The sequence below is a fragment of the Echinops telfairi genome, unplaced genomic scaffold, assembly GCF_000313985.2.
Source record: "Echinops telfairi isolate 266 unplaced genomic scaffold, ASM31398v2 ScPeMD7_7469;HRSCAF=8507_0, whole genome shotgun sequence".
Lineage (NCBI taxonomy): Eukaryota > Metazoa > Chordata > Mammalia > Afrosoricida > Tenrecidae > Echinops > Echinops telfairi.
In genome coordinates, this window is record NW_022111372.1 from 56,774,332 (window position 1) to 56,781,635 (window position 7,304).

The window sequence follows — 7,304 nt, forward strand, 5'->3', positions numbered from 1 at the left end:
ACAGAGGCATATGTCCCCTTTTGGTGGTTATGACCCTTCACCGATACAAATGCCTCATTTCGAAGAGGAGATACAGGCTCCTTTGAGAAGCTTGTCGGGGACGCAGCCCTTGCGTGCCTTGACTGGTAACTTCAAACCTGCCTCCTTTAATCCCACCTGCCCCTCAGGTTTCACAGCTCGGTAGAGGTGGAACCTCTCTCCGAAGACTATAGAATCTTGGGTGGGTTCGTCAGACGCTCCTGAGAGGTCCCTTGCTGCAGCCTCTTGTGAAATACACGACCTTTACTCTGCCCAGCCGAGGGTCCTCCCCAGGGGGCCCTCCGGCTGAACTGATGTGGGAAGAGGAAGAGGACAGGCTAGCTCTGGGTCCAGCGGACACCAGGCAAATGTCCGGGGCTCCCTCGCCTCAGTCTTCTCATCTGTCAAATGGGAATGCAATGTAAGCGCAGCCCCTGATTGCCGCCGTGATTAGGCAACCTGGTGAAGGGCGAGCGTGCATCTCAGAAAGGCTGCTCCACAGAAACTCCAGGCGGCCGGACGGGTTATGAAATCCTCCTAAGAAACCAGTGGGTGGGACTCTCTTGCCCTGGGAGCGATGGAATCGGCCTGGGTGCTGGTCAGAGCCCGGCTCCCCAGGCCAAGTTCACAGAGTCTGATTCCGACATGAGTGTGACATGTGTGACCTGAGACGGACTGGAGATGCTGCCTCTTTAGCCAGCACCGCAGGTGGTCTGGACTGGGGCCTGGAACCAACCCTGAGAAACGTGCTGCATCACTTGAGACTCTCGCCCCAGTTTTATGATCGGGGAAACTGAGCTTCAGAACTGGCTGGGAAGCACCATCGCTGGGCTTCGACTCAGGTTGTCTGAGCTCAGAGCTCTGGGACGAGGCAGGTTTGGAAGTGTTTCCGGAGCACCCCCTTCCCCCAGAATCTGCCAGAGCAAAGGGCCTGCCCGTGAAGAGCCCCCGAGCCCCCGGGCTGAGCTCCTGCACCCCACTACCAAACGCAAAAAAACAAACTCCCTGCCATCAAGTCCACGGCCACTCCTAGCGACCCCGCTCAGCGTCCTAGCGGCATTTCTGCTCCGAGAGAAGGTGGTAACATGAGCCGTCACTCTGACTGACCTGAAGGGCAGCCCTGTCCATGGACTCCCCGAATTTCGCATGTGGAATCCCATTTGCCTCTGCCTTTGTTTCTTGGCGCGGCTGTCATGGAAATACCGCATACATAGAATGATTTTCCCACAGATCTGGAGTCTGGAAGGCCGACCCAAGGCAACAGTTCTCAGAAGGTCACTTTCTGATGCTCTGGGGCAAAAGCTACCTTTCAGCTTCTCTTGCCCCAGCATTCCTGGGCAGTCTCCACTCGGCATCTACCTTTCTCCCCTGCGTGCTTTTGCTTGGGTGTAATCTATTCTTTGTGTAACTCAGAGGGAGTACAGTTAGGACCCAGCCCTGCATTATTACCCCTCATGAACATAGTCAGAAACCCTCCTTTCCAAACAGGATTCTCTCCATAGGTATAGGAGGCAGGGCGTCAACACCTTTTCCCTCCCTCACACCCTCCACTTGCCATTCCACCCTGCTCCCCACTGACCTGGTGCCTTGTGGGCTCCCTTAGTGGGGCCCCCAACCCCTTGCCCTTTTGAGGTCCAGCCAAAGGGAGGCACAGGAGGAGAAACAGCCAGCGTGCACCCCAAGGCTGAAGCTCCTCTAGCCACAAGTCTCCACGGTCCTGGAAATCACCTCTTTGCTTTTCCTTCAGGCCTGGTAGCCACTGGGTCCCCCCTTCTCTGTTGTGCCTGGAGGGCTCCAGCAGCCTACACATGCCTTCACCCCAGGTGTCCCATTTGAGAGGTCATCTGGGCCCTGGGCCTGGCTGATACACTCAGTCTCTTCACTGGCATCCAGAGGACTCCATCAGGGAAACCCAAGTGTGGCCTGTGGGCCAAATGCAGCCCACCTCCTGGGTCTTGGTTTTGTTTTCCAAGGAAACCTTGTTTGGTTTTAATTGTAGTGCATGCATATGCCCAACAAAGCATATGCCACTTGGACCGTTTCCGCAGGCACAGTTCAGGGGCGTTCTAGAAGTTGTACAGTCGTCCGGGCTATCTTTTCCAAACAATGTCACCGCCAAGTTCAGGGATCGTCTACAGGTTATACAGTTGCCTGGGCTATCCTTTCCAAACAATTTCACTGCCATGGCCATGACTTGAACCTTCCCGCGCCCCTGGTGAGCACTCTGAGTTTTGGGCTTCAATATATTTGCTAATTCTGTGTACGTGAGAGCAAACATTATTTGCCCTTCTGTGATTGGCTTATTCCATTCAATGTGATGCTTTCCAAGTTCACCCACCTCAAAGCACAGAACAGGGTTTTATCCTAAGCCTTTGTGGCTGAGGAATATACCATTGTGTGTATCTACCACATTTTGCCTCTCCATTCCTCTGTTGAAGGACATTTTGGCGGTTTCCAATTTGGGGTTTTGTGGAAAATGCTACAATGCACACGAGTGTACACTTTATCTGTCTGCATTTCTGCCCTCACCTTTCCTGGGTCTACACAAAGAATTGGGATTGCTGGGTCAAATGGCCATGCTACGGAGCCCTGCTGGTGTCGTGGTTTAAGCACTGGGCTGGTAACCGCAAGGTCATCCGTGCAAACCCACCACTCCCTGGGAGAAAGGAAGCTGTCCACTCCAGCCTTGAGAACCCTAAGGAGCAGTTCTACTCTGTCCGACAGGGCCGCTAAGAGTCAGAATGGACTCGGTGGCAGTGGGTTGTTTCATTTGGGTTTGGGCCGTGTCATTTCTGTGTTAAACTTCTGGTAGAGTCGAACTATTGTGCACAGTGGCTCTACCACTCTACATTTCTACCAGTGATGGCTGCGGGTTCCGGCTCCTTCACCACCTACTTCCTCCACCTGCTGTTGCAAAGAATGTTTCATTGGAGCACAACCATGCTCAGTCACTTATGTATTATCTCTGCCTACCACACCCTGCACTGGTAGAGTCAAATCGTTGCAATAAGACCTACCATTTTACTCTCTGGCTCTTTACAGAAAGTTTGCCAAACCCTGAACTCCATCCCAGGGTAAGAGGGAGTGTGACAAGGACTCCATGCGGGGCCTGGCACTCAGAGTGTCTGGGTTCAGTGGCAGCGATACATGATTCTTGAGCCAGAGAACTAGGGAGCTGGGAGGAGGGGGAGGGGCTGGGTGGGGAGGGCAGCCATCTGCTGTATAGAATGCTTGGTCACAAGACCCTTTTGAAAGACAGGCTTGCCTGGTGGCCTGCCACTTCACGGGCAGGAAGTGAGACTTCCTGGAGATTTTCCTCCCAGCACCAGCTGGGGGCTCCCTGCGGAGTCAGCATCTATAACTGCTTGCTGTTGGATGGATTCAATTAACCACCCATCCATTGGGGCGGAACTTTGCAGAAGACCCAGCTCTATGCAAATCGGACTCCTTGGGGGATGCTACAGCTGTCACCAAGTCTTATTGGCTTTTCAGTCAACATTGATTTCCTGAATCCACCCCTTCCGCTCTGGGCCCTGGGCCGCTACTTTTGTGCAAGCTTCTCCTGTGGTCTTCTGACACCCAGGCTCACCTCTTCAAGCTACCTTCCACGCAGCCACCAAAGTGAGCTCTCTAATACGTGGATCAGCTCACACCACTCCTCTCCTACACACCTGCCCGCTGCTCCGCTCACCTGTGGGAGTCCAAACACAAACAGACCAGTAGCTGCCTAGTTGTTTCCGCCTCGTGGTGACCCCATGTGTGCTGAAAAGGAAGTGAGGGCCTGCGGGTTTGCAAGGCCTGTGACCATTCAGAAGCAGACGATCAAGATCGACACGTAGACCAATGGAACAGACTTGAGAAGCCACAAGAAAATCTGTCCGTGTGCGGACAGCTGATCGTTGACAAAGGGTCAAAGTCCCCTCAACGGAGAAAGAGTCTGTGTCTCTAACAAATGTTTCTAGCAAAACTGAATCTCCGTTTGCAGGAAAATGAAACAGGATTCATGGTGGACAGTCTACACCAAAATGAACTCAAAGTGTCAACGCCCTAAATGCTAAGACTGAAATTAAAAAAGATTCCTGGAAGGTAGCCCAGGGCCAAACCTGAGAGTAATAATTTATGGCATTATTACCTATCAAACACAACTAAACTGCACCAACAGCCCATCAAACATAACTAAAATGCACAAACAACAGAAAATAAACTAGATAATGGAGAACCCCATAAAATTAAGTACTTACACTCGGCAAAAAAAATTTAGAAAATACAGATTGGAAACCCTTTGGGGTGTTTTTGGGCAATGTCATGTCTGATAAGGGTTTAATCTCTAAAATACATAGAAAATTTCAACACTTCCACAGCAAAAAGATAAATGATCCAATTTTAAAAGTGGGCAAAGGAGATGAACAGACACTTCACCACAGAAGACATGTCGCTGGCTAAGAGACACAGAAAGAGGACCAGCAATCAGGAGCCTCTAGCGCAGCGGTTCCCAACCTTCCTAAGGCTGCGACCCTTTCATACAGTTCCTCATGCTGTGGTGAGCCCCAACCATAACATTATTGTCATTGTCACTTTGTCCCTGTAAGTTTGCTACTGTTATGAATCATCGTTTAAATATCTGATATGCAGGATGTATTTTCATTGTTCCAAATTGAACATAATTAAAGCATAATGATTCATTACAAAACAAAGTATAATTAATTACATATTGTGAAATAAATATGTGTTTTCCAATGGTCTTAGGTGACCCCTGTGAAAGGGTGGTTCGACCCCCAGAGGGGTAGAGACGCACAGGTTGAGAACCGCTGCTCTAGAAAGATACAGTCAAAACCACAATGACATGCCATTTCCCCCCTGCAACAGTCACAACCACCACAAACCCAGAAAACCGCAATGCTAATGAGGTGCTCGGGAGACTGGCACTCTCTACACACTGCTGGTTGGATTGTAAAATGGTACAAACACTGTGGGAAATAATGTGGCCGAGGAAAACAGCTAGACATAGAAAAGTTGAGCAATGGTTACCCTGGGTGAAGGAGGAAGCGTCTTTGCTTAGAGGGCATTGAGTTTATGTTCATGGTGGTGGAACAATTCGGAAAAGGGTACCAAAGATGGTTACATAACATGAAGAGCATCAGCCATGGCACCGGATGATACATGTAGAAGTTGTTGAACCGGAGAAGGTTTTGTTGTGTATATTTTTGCCACAATTTAAAAAATTACACTTGATTATCAGTAGCTGCCTAGCTGTTTCCGCCTCACGGTGACCCATGTGTGCTGAAATAGAAGTGAGGGCCTGCGGGTTTGCAAGGCCTGTGACGGTTCAGAAGCAGACGATCAAGATTCAGCAATCCCACTTCCAGGTATATGAAGGGGCTTCAAAAAGTTCATGAAAACATGGAATTAAAGGATAATAGCTTTTTTCCCCCACAAACTTCTTGAAGTTCCTTTGTACACCCTATCGAAATAAGAGTAGCCACATGAGATATATGTACACCCATGTTCACTGTAGCCAAAGGGTGGCAACAGCCTAAATGCCCATTAAAAGATAAATGAATAAACAAAAGTGGCACAGGTATATACGGGAACACCATGGAAAGATAAAGAATAATGACAAGTCCCTAAAACATAACATCGATGGATCTGAAGGACATTATGGTGAGTGAAATAAGTAAATCACAAAAGGGCAAATTCTACATGATATCGCTTTAATAAAAAGTCAAGGAATGACTGACATGCAGAGCTACACAAGAAGAAACAACTCACCCCCCTGTTGCTAACTTGGGGTCCCACTTTCACAGTCTCTCCCAGCCTAGTGAGCCATTGCTCTTCCTCATCATGCTCCCCACTTCACGGTCCTCCACTAGACAAAGCCTCACCTGTGTTCTGATTCCTCCATCATTCTAGCCCAAAGCTCTGGACCCGGCCCATCCAAGCAAGGAGGGGGAGGGGAAAGTATGAGTGAGGGCCGATCAACCTGAGCTCTTGCTCTGCCCCTGTCTTAATATGCTGGCCATCTTCGTATGCTTATCAGCTCTGTTTATAAAGTAAAGGGTATTAAGTCATCTGCGTGAAAGGCCCATCTCTATTCCATAAGAGGATTTGACCGTTAGAGAGTTCAAAGTGAGAGGACAGAGTCCTAGCCTCCTTAAAAAAAGAAGGAGGAGGAGGAGTAGAAGAAGACCATCAGTCTTCCTTCCAAGGTACCTCTGGGTTAATTCAAGCTGCCAACCTTTAGGTTAGAAACCATGCTCTTACCTCCCAGGGAATGCACTATAGGATTATCTCCAAGTCCAAAGCCCTTCATGATTAAACTCTACTCAACAATTCTACCTGCCCTTCACTTTGCTCTCACCTCTCCTCCACTGGAGAGTCAAGTGCCCCACAATCTTTACAGGACTCCAAATGCACTGTGCTCTTTCTCACCTCCTCCCTAGCATACCCACTTACCCCTCTTCCTCTTGATGACTCCTACTTGTTATTCAAGGCCTATGGTGGGCATCACCTCCTCCAGGGAGTCAGATTGTTCTACTCCAAGCTGGGGAAGTGTTTGTCCAAGTCTCCTACCATTCCTTATACTATGATCTTTGGAAATCTATAATTGGCTACTTACCCACTGCCCTCTCCTGCAAGATTATAAAATCTTGTGAACAGGTTGTACCTAGTGGCTTTGTCCCTAGGTGCAGGGCATATGGTCAACCAACAGGAAGTGCCTTCCTTCCTCTATCCATCTACCTCACCCCCCTTCTCCTTAGAGGGTTGTATCTCGGGAGTCCCTGAGTGGTGCAGTTAACGCAATCCATTGTTCCAATCTACTCAGAGGTGACTTGGAAGAAAGAACTGGCAATCTACTCCAGGAAAATTAGCCATTGGAAACCCGGTGGAGACTAATTCTCCTCTGACACACTTGGGGTTGTCATGTATTTAAATCAACTCATATGCAACTAGTGTGCACACCCAGGTATTCCAATTCTTCAAAAGCTACAAGATTTATCCAGACTAAGAGGCAGTTGTTTGATCAGAAGAAGTAATGCATGGTTTAAAATCAGACAAGGTGGGTGTTCAGGTTGCATCCTTTCACCATACTTATTCAATCTGTATCCTAAGCAACTAGTTTGAGAAGCTGGGTTATATAAAGAAGAACCCAGCATCAGCCTTAGAGGAAGGCTCATCAGCAACCTGTGATGTATACATGTAGACCTTAGTTTGCTGAAAGTGAGGGGGACTTGAAGCACTTGCTGATAAAAAAAATCTAAGAGTGCAGTCTTCAGTTTGCATTACAA